At 36.8% G+C, this 13900-nt stretch overlaps 1 protein-coding gene across 2 annotated transcripts in view; it reads right to left on the bottom strand.

Annotated features, from left to right (window-relative positions):
• Positions 1–7464: 7464 nt before the first annotated feature.
• LOC124794824 (glutamyl-tRNA(Gln) amidotransferase subunit A, mitochondrial) overlaps positions 7465–13900 on the bottom strand; it is a 147653-nt gene continuing 141217 nt past the window's right edge. The window contains exon 10 of one of the 2 annotated variants that reach the window (XM_047258484.1): positions 7465–13263. The gene's annotated coding sequence lies outside the window, so the exon portion shown is untranslated. The remainder of the gene's footprint in view (positions 13264–13900) is intronic. The other variant, XM_047258485.1, reaches the window with a different exon arrangement.

Raw genomic sequence — 13900 nt, 5'->3', positions numbered from 1 at the left:
CATCTAAATAAGTCTGAAGTAATGTCATTTACTCGAGGGGCTTTGTTTCCATTTAAATCTTCCAGTGCTCTGTTAAATTCTTCACCTCATATTTGTCTTCTCTTTCTATATATCCTGAAGTATGTTGAGTCTCTATATATTCTTATCACTTTTCAGCTTTCCATACATTGTTTAGTACTGGCTTCCCACCTGAGTTTTTGGTATTCATTCAGATGCTTTTCTTTTCTCCAAAGGTCTCTGTCTTTTCCTTAGTCACGCATGCCTTTTTTTGTTAATCTCATTTTTTAGACATCTGTCTTCCAGGCCAAGAGAAGTCTACTAGTATCAAATGTAGGCCTTAATTTGAGGAAGAATTTTTTTGAGAATGTACTTTTGGAGCACAGCACTTTAGGGTAGTGAAACGTGGACTGTGGGAAAACCTGAACAGAAGAAACTTGAGGCATTTGAGATGTATGCTACTAAATAATGTTGAAAATTAGGTACATTGATAAGATAAGGAATAAGGAGGTTCTCCACAGAATTGGCAAGGAAATGAATATATGGAAAACACTGACAAGAAGGGACAGGATGGTAGGATATGTGTTACGACAGCTATTGTGACATCAGGGTATAACCTCCATGGTGCTAGAGGGAGCCGTAGAGCACAAAAGCAATAAAGAAAGGCATATATTGGAATACATCCAGTAAATAACTGAGGACGTATATTGCAACTGCTGCTCTGAGATGAAAAGTTTGGCACAGGAGAGGAATGTGTGGCAGGCTGCTTCAAACCAATTAGAAGACTGACGACTTCAGTGCCTGCTTCATTTTTATATTTTCTCCTTTCATCAATCAAATTCAATCTTTCTTGTGTTATTTGGGGATTTCTACTGGACTTTGCCATTTTACCTGTATGACCCTCAGCTGTGTTTACTATTTCACCTCTCAAAGCAACCAATTTGTCTTCTATTGTATTCCTTTGCTCCCATTGTAGTCCAACATTGTCTAATGCTCCCTCTGAAACTTTGAACAACATACATTTCTTTCAACTTGTTCAGATCCCATCTCCTTCAATATCTGTCTTTTTGTATTTTTTTTCAGTTTTAACCTGCTTCTTAATCAATAAATTATGGGAGTCCACAACTGTTCTTGGAAATGTTATACTATTTAACATGCATTTAAAAATCTACGTTTTACCATTATATAGTCAATCTCACACCTACTGGGGTCCCCAGGTCACTTTCATATAAATAATCTTGTTTTATGGTTCTTAGAACAAGTGTTAGCAATGATTGAATTGTGTGCTGAACAAGGTTCTACCAGGTGTCTTCATCTTTCTTTCCCTTCCCCTATGCAAACTCAAAAAAAAAAAAAAAAAAACTTTCATCCAACTGAGACATGACAGTCAATGCATCCATAGAAAAGGGTTTGATGTTGCCCAAGGAACAATGATTGTACCCACAAGTGCACTTCTTTGTCCAAAGCAAATAGACAACCATGAATGTCTTTCTTCAGGGCTCCAAATGTACGGAAATTACATGGGGAGAGATCTGGACTGTATGGAGGGTGTTTAATGTCTTCCCAGCAAAACTAGGGCAGAGTAGCTGAAACAACCTCGGCAACATGTGGGCTGACACTTACCTTTTTCTATCAGTAGCAGATAATTTAGGTTTGAACACCTCATAATTAGGTAGCCTCACAAAACACATTTAATAAAGTTGTTCTTAAAAACAGAAGTTCAAGTGATCACATTGCATTTTTACATTCCATTGGTTGTATTCCATGAATGCCATAAAAAGTGGTATCTCGAATGTGAAAATAAGTTAAACATGTACAATTAAGTGCAGTACAGTGAAATGACTTGACTTTACACTGCTATTTGTAATTATAAACTAATTTAAAACATTAAATTTAAGAATTTCTGTGAGTATCTTCAAAGGAGTAGTAGTTTCATAAGAAAATTCTTTAATTCAATCTTAAACTTCATCACACTACCTACATTACAATAAATGCGGTCTGGTAGGTTGTTGAAACATTGTAGTGCTTCGAGAATTTCTGCATAAATTCTAGAATCACTCAGCCTTCTACCGCCTCGAACATACGATATTTTATATATAAGTGAGAGAGAGCCTATTTACTGCACATCACCTGTCTGTGTGTGCAGGTTTGAAGTTTATCGAGAGACGACTATAGACGGTCGAATGGCACCCACAAGTGTTTTCCGGTTGCGCCATGGAAGCCGTAGTTAAAGAACAAGGCGTGTTTATGTATTCCATGCTGCTTTATAACTTTGATGATTGTAGCGGAAAAAAAAGAAAGAACAGTTGAGAAATTGTTAATTAACGCTCATTTTGGACTTGGAAAGGATAAGAAACGTATTCAGATTCATATTGGAAAATGACATGATTATCAAGCCAACGTTATCTTATATGTAAATCTACTTTGTTTCTACGCTTTGGAGATGTGAAGAGACTTACTTGATAGTATTTGTTTACGTGGAGACTGAAATTTGTGAAAGTTTGATGTTCAAATACACATCGTCAAGTGAAGAAAGAGTCTTGAGAGATTCCTGGACCTAGCAAATATACTTCAGAGAAGAAGAAAAAAGGATGTTGCAGCAGCAAGCTAACCAGCAAGGAAAGTCAGTTGGCAATTTCAAGTAAGTTGTATCGTTAAAGAACTGGGAGTTTATACACATACTTCACTACTCTAAGTTGTCCTAAGCGTTAGAATGTGGCGACCTGTGTGAAAGGACAGAAGACAACAGGAATTTTGAGACGAGAACGAGATAAGATGATGGTATGTATTGCCATAGCAACCGAGCATAACAAGACAAAAGAACCAGTTCAAAGAATTGGATTCTGCCTAAAAATTCAATGGTGAAAATTAGTAAATGTGACAAAAGGGAAGACGTAAGAAAGTCATAATGTTAAAAGAAAAGAGAGAAGATCTCGACATATTAGACTAAGAAGAGATAAGCCGAGAACAATTTGACTAAGAAGATCCGGTGTGGGGAGTGACATGGAAAACAACATCCGATGCTGCCGGCACCAGTTGCTGTTCATTAGTGCTGACCTGCTTCCACGTCTGCTCACCAATGTCGATGCAGAAACCTACATCCAACACCACTGGCACCAGTTGTTGCTCACCAGTGCTGATTCCACATCCGCCTAAACTCTACACCGGTTGGGTGTAAAACAGTACTTTACTGTTTGAGTGTAAAGGTGGATAAACTGTTGAGCGAAGCGTACTCGTGTAGTTGTTATACTTAGAGAGTAGTTTTTAAATGTTTACCAGATCCAAAGTGCAAAAGAATATGGATAACGTGAAACAAGTAGAGGAAACTCAAGAACCACCCTATGGGTATGAGAATCAGTAGAGAAATGCCAGAGTCTGAAGTTAGATTTAGTAAATGTTCAGTTAAATTCTAAACTAGAAGCCCAGAGTTTACAATTAAATGAAACTTGAAATTCTAGATTAAATGCTGAAAATGAAACTCTAAGGAAAAAAATAGGTTTGGTACATTCTAGTTTAAATGCTCAAAATGACCAGAGTGAAACCTTGAATAGTCAAGCAACCAATGTAGGTTTATTGAGTGCCAAGGTTGATGCACAGAGTAGAGAATTTGGTAATCTATGCGAAGGCATGGATACTTTAAAGACTGAATTTACGCTAAATGGTAAAGTTGAAAATTTGAAGTTAGATTTAAAGGAGGAACTGAGTAACCCTTTAAGCACTCAGGTAAACCAAATTTTTGCTGAATTCAACCAAAAACAGACTAATCATTTGCAGAATTTCACAAAAAAGTTAGAATTAAATACTGAGGAAAAATATAATAGTGTAGAATTAGAGATTAATGAAAAGTTAGAATCATTGGAGGATGTATGTAATGCTCTGTTTAATGCTGTGAAGCAAGGATGGCATGCTTTGAAAGAGAACATTGATAAGCATAGCAAATTAATGCCCATCATTCAATCACAAATTACAGGTGTAAGTAAACAGTATAGCAAGAAGCTTCAAAGAGAAGGTAGAAAACTCTGATATCATAAATGTAAGTAGTCTGGAGGAACAGGCAGAAGAAATTATAGATCGGAAAGTCACTGAGAGAATAACATTCGGGAATGTATCGCCTATGGCTTCTTACGAATTTGCTGATACCACCAGGAAGAGCATAGATGAACTCTGGAGAGAAGTCAAACTTATGCAGAAACAAGTAGAAAAAAAGAGTATCTTCACCTAATGTTGTGTTAACTAGTGAAGTGGTGACCGATTTGCAGAGGGGAGACTTTCAAAAGAAGTTTAAAGAAAAATACTCGTCTACCAGTGCACACGGAAAGTTAATATCAGATCCATGGGACCCAGGTGGAGTCATATATCCCCTAGGGACGTTAACATTCTGAGTAAACGGGCAGAGTGACGACCATTGGACCCTGAGTTGTTTTTGGTGTTTCTTCCAAAATAGTTTTCCTGCACCGAATTCCCTTCAAATCTTAAACTATTCTGTCATCTATTTCTGAATTCTTAAACTATCCTATAATCTGGTTATCTAGGAAACTGGATATGACTATAACCTAAGAACTGGCTTAAGAGAATCACAGATAAAAGGTGATCTCTAGACGAAATAAACTGAATGGGATATTATGTTTCTGGAAAAATATAATATCAGGTGAATATCTGAACAACTGTTATACCATAGTATATAGATTTTCTATTTTGTATAGCATATTCTATTCCTTTTATAAGATGTGATGTAGATGGGAGGGTTTGTATCAGTTTTGGAAAGGTGTGGGTATTGTGGATAACAGCATGGTTTACAAGGACACACAAATCATGACTAACACAAAACACACATACTTTTCAAACAACCCTCGCAAACAAGTGTGCCTGATTCTCCACCATTTGCCGTTTCCATAGGGTTGCTAAGACTTCCTTCAGTGACCTCAAGGGTGAAGGTGAGGATGTCCGTTCTGTAGGAGACAGTTTAACACTAAACCTTCTCCGGCTTCTCACTCAAGAACCTGCGAGGTAGGGATCCTGGGGAAGGGGTGTGGGAAGGGTTTCCTGTATATGGGGCTATCTTCTTTCTCTTCTTTGATCTTAGCAACCATTCCTATTTATTTCCTTTCTTACTTCTCACTTGAGGAGCTATCTATTTTTTCCCTCTTTCCATATTCATCTACTTCTATCGCAGAAGTCCTTCCTAGTTTCCAATAACCTACATCTTATCTTCAGATAAGAACTATTAATTATGATGATTCTATAATAAGTGTACATAAGAAGGAGGCATGAGTAATGAAAGAGAAAATAAGCCAAAGAGGAGTAAATTGTGATAGTCATTAAGGAATATTAGTCTAACAAATATGCTGATGAATTTTAGGAATTTTGGGACTCGTATAGCCTAAGTAAACATATTATCTACTGAATAGTACATCCAGACAGGGTATCTATTACGGGTGTAGAAGTTGATGAGTAGAGGGGGGCTCTAGGGAGTTGATGAGGTATTAAGAAGTGAATGCGAAGTGTAGAATAGATTTATAGCTTTACCTGAAAATACTTAACTACAGTATACATAGGAATGTATATTGGGGGTAATGTACCATGAGGCCTACTCAGAAAGGATAAGGAGGGGGCGTACCTGGAATTTGCTAAATATACAGGACAGGCATTCCTACATGGATATAGGACGACCTGTAGCCTAATGAATAGGGAAGTTTTCTAAAGAGGCGTACCTACCAGAATGGAAAGAGGAAGTGAACTCATATGGTCAACCCACAAGTAAAGTATAGGTACTGACCCTAGCAGGAGGGACGCGCCAGAAGTGACATGTTTTTATAGGATTATTCTGTGTAACACTAACATTATCACATTTCAGGTAAGTTTAGGAGTGTCAAAAGGAATACTTATTTTGCCCAGAGTTCCTGCAAACTACAGTCTATAAATAATGAGACTATCCCGTACTAAAGAAGTAGTACAAAGAATTAGAATAAAGTACTCAAGTGTCATGAACACCTGAAGTTTGTGATTGGAGTTAAAGAAAGAGTCCTCAGAATTCCTAAGCAATAATGAGGAGGAATGAAATCATAAATAAATGCTTAAGTTCTAAAAAACAAGGTAGAGTAAGGAATCAGCAAAAAGACAACAAGCGGAAGCTTGCTCTATAGAGTGCAAATATTTATTGGGGGGGGGGGGGGGAGGGGGTAGAAGAAGAAGAAGAAGAAGAAGAAGAAGAAGAAGAAAACATGCATATAAAACTATGTAATAAATGAATACTTTTAAAACGTGAATTATTATTATTATTATTATTATTATTATTATAGAAGGAAACATTCCACGTGGGAAAAATTATATATAAAAACAAAGATGAGGTGACTTACCGAACGAAAGCGCTGGCAGGTCGATAGACACACAAACAAACACAAACATACACACAAAATTCAAGCTTTCACAACAAACTGTTGCCTCATCAGGAAAGAGGGAAGGAGAGGGGAAGACGAAAGGAAGTGAGTTTTAAGGGAGAGGGTAAGGAGTCATTCCAATCCCGGGAGCGGAAAGACTTACCTTAGGGGGAAAAAAAGGACAGGTATACACTCGCACACACCCACATATCCGTAGGTGGATGGATATGTGGGTGTGTGCGAGTGTATACCTGTCCTTTTTTCCCCCTAAGGTAAGTCTTTCCGCTCCCGGGATTGGAATGACTCCTTACCCTCTCCCTTAAAACCCACTTCCTTTCGTCTTCCCCTCTCCTTCCCTCTTTCCCGATGAGGCAACAGTTTGTTGCGAAAGCTTCAATTTTGTGTGTATGTTTGTGTTTGTTTGTGTGTCTATCGACCTGCCAGCGCTTTCGTTCGGTAAGTCACCTCATCTTTGTTTTTATATATAATTATTATTATTATTATTATGTATGATATTAATGTACATAATGATTATGTATAAAATATCGCGTGTTTGATCTGAGGAGGGGGATATGCAGCGTTTCGAGAATTTCCGCGTAAATTCTAGAACCACTTGGCCTTCTACCGTCTTGAACAAATGATATTTTAAATATAAGTGAGAGAGAGCCTATTTACTGTGCATCAACTGTCTGTGTGTGCAGGTTTGAAGTTTATCGTGAGACAACTATAGACGTGGCGATCGAACGGCACCCACACGTGTTTGCCAGTCGCGCCATGGAAGCCGTAGTGAAAGAACAAGGACTGTTTGTGTATTCTGTGCTGTTTTATAACTTTGACGATTGTCGTGGAAAAAAAGAACAGTTGGGATATTGTTAATTAATGCTCGTTTTGGACTTTGAAAGGATAAGAAATGTATTCAGATTCACATTGAAAAAAGACCTGGTTGTCAATACAACCTTACCTTATGTGTATATCTACTTTGTTTCTGCGCTTTGGAGACATGAAGAGACTTACTTGATAGTATTTGTTTATGCATTAGGATGGATGCTGTACTGTCAAGACTTATTAGTTGTCATGTGAAGTAAACAAACACTGTGACTGGTATACTTACAAATTTGTGCCAGCATTCAGAATGTATTAATAGCATACAACAAAACTACAGCAAAAACATAGTAGGAACAAAATACTATTAGATAATATTGAAGTAATTAAAATTTTCATCTGAAGCATTGTTTGAACAAATAAGACATCAAATTTTTGCAAGTTAGTAAATGTATTTCTGTTAAATTATCATCGCACGTGGAAGTCCATACAAAAACAAATCTGGAATTATTTATCAGCTGTCCAGGAATGTGAAACTATACTTATAATTTATGAAATGTCCTCAAATAAAAATGCATGAACTTGACCTTCATTATAGTAACTATATATAAGTATCAGTGGTGGTATCCACACATGTTTGCATCAGATTATGCGATGTCAAGACCGAGTTTCGTTATGCTGAAATTTCTGTAATAAATATTTTGAAGTTAAATTTTTTATTTCACATAAATCTTTTTGTAGTTAGCATGTCACAAATTGCTTGACATTGCAACGAAGGGAACCTTAGTGGAGGAGCTACAAGATAAAACAATTTACATCATTCACTGTTTCGACGACAGGTACCCAGATAAGTATTTGATTGTTCCCTTAAACCTGCAAGTATTTTGAGTCTCCTGATGTCAACCTAGTGAATCCAGTGTTCAATAAATAGTTCACGAATAATACATATGTACATTCAAATGTGTTTGGCTGTTAACACTGACAAAATATATAACAAACACTTTGTGAAATTTACTATCATACATGTTTGCAAGGGAACACCAGAATTACATCACAATTTTATGTTGGAAATTATTTGGTGTGATTTCAGGACTGTTAAGAGTGTGTGTGTGTGTGTGTGTGTGTGTGTGTGTGTGTGTGTAATTATCCTGGTTAAAATACATCAAGAGCAGAGAAATTCTTCATAGTTTGTGTGTCCATCATTTATTTCACAGAGAATAATTTAAATTTCCTTCACACAGCTCTGGGGAATTCTAAAGAGGGAAGTGAAGAACTTTGGGTTTCAGTGTACCAGAAGCTGACAGCCGGTCAGATATGTGACAGGAGCAGCCAAACAATACCATTGCTGGATAAGCAGTGCTAACGTTGCAGATGCTCAGTTACACAGCCGCTGAGCCAAGTTAAGACCAGGTGGTACATGGGTCGAACTTCTTGATGTCGAAGACTGTTGGCACCAGCCAGGGAGGCCATATTCCTCTTGACAAACACAGTGAGCGAGTCCCACTGTTGCTCCCAAAGCCTCACCAACACCAGACAGTTCCATGAAAATGTATTTGCCACATATATACATTTACATTTCTCTACAGCAACTTAATAAGCTACCAGTATACACAAATCGAAGATTCAACATGAAAATGTGGAGTCAACCACCCTTCACAATGCAAAAGCACTAACTATGGCACATTTTGAAGGAGAAAGACTTTGCCAACAGAAACATTCCACAAGAATCTCACAGAAGTTATAAAGATGAAAACATAAATAAAAATATAAAAAATAATAAAAATTAATGGTAACTTCCCTCATAACCAGGTTTCCTTAAAATGTGCTTATCATTTATTCATTCAATGATGGCCCACAGACCTCCAGGAAAGACACAGCTACAAACACACAAGCAGCGTGAGTGATCACTTCATATGCACAAAAAAGGGATCACAGAGACACCAACGAACATAGATCATTTGCATCCCCACAAATCTCATTGCAAAAAGACTGGCGACAGTATTACTATAATTAAAGTAGCTAACTGAAGACTGATATTATAACACATCTACAATTTTTTTTAAAAAGTTGTTTGCATCTCGTAAGATCTATTCATTTAATTTTCATTTCTCCCGCTATGCACTGTAATCTCTAATAGATCCAATTTTCTACCCCTATCCTATTTGTGTGAAATTGAGAGGCCTTTTTCAGTTCCCAACATAGGGTGGCCAGTTTCATGGCTGTGTATGGCTACGGTGGACATTTCTATACTGTGAAGCTGAGAAGTGTCTGTGTAATCCTTGTGCCTTGACTAAGTACCTATCCGCCTGACCGATTAACATCGCATTACAACTGTTAAAGATGTACAGCATTTATCAACATACTATTCTAAATTATTCCTTATTCATTATGTTTTCATGGCTTCTGTTAGCTCTGGCTAGTTGTCTGATAATATTCAGCTCAGTCACTGTCTCCTGTTTAACCACCAGGACTTTAAATGTTCTATCTACTATGCCCTGAAGGGTGGAAAGTTTTTTGGTCATTTGGATGACATGAGTTATCATATAATAAAATATCCATTGTCATCGGGTCCTTTAGACTTTGAAGGCAATCCTACCATTTGATGTTTAGATCAAGAAATGCATGTCATCATTTTTTTATTGTTCAACAGTGAGTTAATTTTCTTGTGGAAATCATTAAACTCATTTACAATTAGCACTTTTATTTTTACAGTCCGTCTTGATCACATAGATTTCTTTACACTTTATGACCGGTTTCGACTTATCGCCATCTTCAGATCTGTTGTAAATATAAATATTGTTTAAGCGACCAGGTTCAATTAATTAAGATTAAATCTATACAAGTCTTAGTGATGCATGAAATATAAAATAGGTATAGCCATGTATGGCAGTCATACATACCGTTAAAATATTCTGATCTAAATCATCGTCAAGGTAAACATGTGCGTGCTAATACTCAGATCGTGTCAGTATTTATACAAAAACCTACTGGCAGCAGAGGGCACTTTAGCCAGAGTACATAGTAAACCAGTGTCGCCAACATAAAGATTAAAATGCGGTAAGCATTGTCTGTTAGTAGGAATTGTTTTTGTGGTCAGATTCATGTGGGGGAACAAAACTGTAATATAAAAAAGGTTTTAATCTTAAAAGCAATTCTAGAAGAGCATAGTTCTTTGGAGGCAACTACACTGAAATATCTTATCTCAGGCCATTCTTTTTTGCCTAATGATAGTGACTTTGGTGATGTAGAATGTGCTCTGAAGATGCAGGATAGATTCTATATTCCAGAAGATTACATCTGTGTAATGCAGAGAGCAAGCAAAAAGAATCCCCTACAGGTCCATAGGATGCAAAAACTTGACTTCAAAGGAACCACACAACTTAAAGAGTATTGTTAATAGGAAACAAGACATACATCAGAACAAAGTAAGCTGGCTGCAACTCCATCAGATTAGAATCTTAAAGAGCACACCCTTCTCTGTATTTATGAATACAGAATTAGATAGAATTTTGTTGAAGTTGATGTCAAGAAAAGAAGAGCTGGTCGCTCAAAGACTGGAGTAAACTTCTCATCGCTCCTTTTACCTTTTTGGCCTAATGGAAAGCCTATATCACAGCCATCTCTTATGCATCTCATTCCGAGTGACGCTACCATGTTTACAGTAATCTTTCAGTAGATTATGATATTGATGGGGTTGATGGGGAGCTGGACTTCATCTTGGAAAAACATCAGATTCATTGTGCAAAATGTATTATTTTTCTTGCCATTGCATTGTATTATGTTCATATTGTTTGGTATATAATTGAAGTTTAAAACATCACTACTGCCAGGTTTTTCAAGCTCCTGATGCACAATACCCAGTCCCTCAAAATACAACACAGAAGATCCAAGTGCCATTTTAACTTATTGAGGCGAGGGTCAATCAAAACCAAGTTTGTCCAGCACTGGTTGCTTGACAATCTCAGAAAATTTTTATATTTGATGGGTGAATCACCCAATGTTTAGTAGTCACAAAAATATTTTTTTACAAAAATTATTGTTTATTATTTTGAAATGGTGGCCATATTTGTTCCAGGCCGCTTGCATTTTTCTATATTTGCAAGCATCTACGTTTTTTACAATTATTCAGTAGTGGATTGTCCTAAGCCTTTCAGATAAAATGCATTTAGTTCAACACACTCTGGGCTTCAAATTAACATCATTATCACTCAGCTGAATGTTTTCTTTAATACATTTTTAATAGTTCAAAGTTGTCAGCCACAAATTAAAAAAACTCAATTGCTGAACAGCAGTTTTCCAAAGAAAGATTAATTTATCAGCTTTAATACATTGTATAGTACAATTACTTTTTATAGAGTATCAATAGTGAGCAGCTTATAGTTTTAAAAAATACACTATTTTAAAAAAGGGATTTTTTTTTGCAATTTTTCCATTTTGTGGCCTGCAACATCTTTTTTGGGGGACAAGTTAAAAATCTGAAAATTTCACAGTTAATAGACCTTTATGATATCAAACTTTAGTATAAATTTGTGTTTTGCCAGGATAACACGGCGAGAGAACCACTATGAGAAACTGGACTAAGCCTAACAATCAAATGGCGAAAATCAGTAAATGTAACAAAAGGAGACATAAGAAAGTCATAACATTAAAAGAAAAGAGAGAAGATCTTGACACATTAGGCTAAGAAGAGATAAGCCGAGAACAATTTGACTAAGAAGATCCGGTGTGGGGAGTAGACAGCTCTCACACGCATTGCGAGGGCACAGACGTGGAAAACAACATCCGACGCCGCCGGCACCAGTTGCTGTTCATCGGCGCTAACCTGCTTCCACATCCGCTCACTGACGTTGATGCGGAAACCTACATCCAACGCTACCGGCACCACTTGTTGCTCACCGGTGCTGATTCCACATCCGCTCGGCGACGCAGCCTAAACTCTAAGCCGGGTGAGTGTAAAACAGTACTTTATTGTCTGAGTGTAAAGTTGGATAAACAGTTGAGTGAATCATATAGGTGTAGGTATTATACTCAGAGTGAAGTTTTTAAATGCCTGCTAGATCTAAAGCTCATAATAATATGGATAACGTGAAACAAATCAAAGAAACTAAAGAACCAGCTATGGCTATGTGAGTCAGTAGAGAAATGCAAGACTGATATGAATTAGTAAGTTTAATCAAAACTCAGAGGGCAGATTCAGAAACTTTAAGGAAAGAATTAGGCTTAATAAGTTCTCATTTAAATGAAAACTAGAAGCCCAGAGGTTACAATTAAATGAAACCTTAAATTCTCGATTGAATGCTTAGAATGAAACTCTAAGGAAAGAAATAACTTTGGAACATTCTAGTTTAAATGACCAGAGTGAAATTTTGAATAGTCAAGCAACAAATATAGGTTCACTAAAGACTGAATTTGACACACTAAATAGTAAAGTTGAAAATTTGACATTAGATTTAAAGAAAGAATTAACAAGTTCCTTGAACATTCATATAAACCAACTGTTCACTGACCTTAGTAACAAGCAGAATGATACTTTCCAAGATTTAGCAAAACGGCTACAAGATTTAGATTTTCTACTTTGTATAGAATATTTTATACTATTTATGAGATGTGATGTAGATGGGAGGGTTTGTATCAGTTTTTAAAGGAGTGGGTATTTTGGATAAAAGCATGGTTTACAAAAACACACAAATCATGACTAACACGAGACACACACCATACCCTTCAGATGACCCTCACGAACAAGTGTGCCTGGTTCTCCACCATTTGCCATTTCCATAGGGTTGCTTCGGGGGATCTCAAGGGTGAAGGTAGGAATGTCCGTTCTGTAGGAGACGATTTAACACCAAACCTCCGCCGGCTTCTCACTCAATACTTGTGAGGTAGGGGTCCTGGTAAAAGGGGGTGGGAAGGGTTTCCTCTTTTGGGGCTATCTTCTTTCTCTTCTTCGATCTTGGTATCCATTTTTATTTATTTCCTTTCTTACTTTTCATTTGAGTACGTATCTATCTTTCCTTCTTTCCATATTCATCTAATTCTATCGCAGAAGTCCTTCCTGGTTTCCAATAACCTACATAAGAAGGCCGAAGAATCAGACTATACGAACACACATCTACATACACACTAAGAGAGACGGATACACAAACAATGAGGTAACAAATGAGAAAGCTGTGAAAACCGCCAAGTGTTGTAGGGGGAAAGATATGTGTACATCAGGAAATATGCACACATCTTTTTTTTTGTATGCTGGTTCTACATCGCCTATTTATATAAAAAAACCATCTCTCTCTCTCTCTCTCTCTCTCTCTCTCTCTCTCTCTATGACAATTTCATATAGCCTATATACCGCACACACACATAAAAACACCTGTGACGATTTCACATTGAGCGAGTATACATAAGAAGGAGGCATGAGTAAGGAATGAGAACACAAGGAAGATTGAAGTACTCACGACGTTTATTTAAGAAAAGTCAGTGTAGCAAATATTCTGATAAATTGAGGAGTTGTAGGGTAGTGGGACTTGAATAGCGTATGGAAACATATTGCCTACTGAATAGTATAGAGATATGGAATCTGTTAAGCATATAGAAGTTGAAAAGTAGTGGAGGACTCCAGGGATTAGATGAAGTATTAAGAAGTAAATGCGAAGTGTAGAATAGATTTTTTATCTTTACTAGAAAATATTTAATTACAGTGTACATAGAAA

This window comes from Schistocerca piceifrons, chromosome 4 (genome assembly GCF_021461385.2).
Source record: "Schistocerca piceifrons isolate TAMUIC-IGC-003096 chromosome 4, iqSchPice1.1, whole genome shotgun sequence".
Taxonomy (NCBI): Eukaryota; Metazoa; Arthropoda; class Insecta; order Orthoptera; family Acrididae; genus Schistocerca; species Schistocerca piceifrons.
This window is presented reverse-complemented; position numbering and strand designations above follow the sequence as displayed.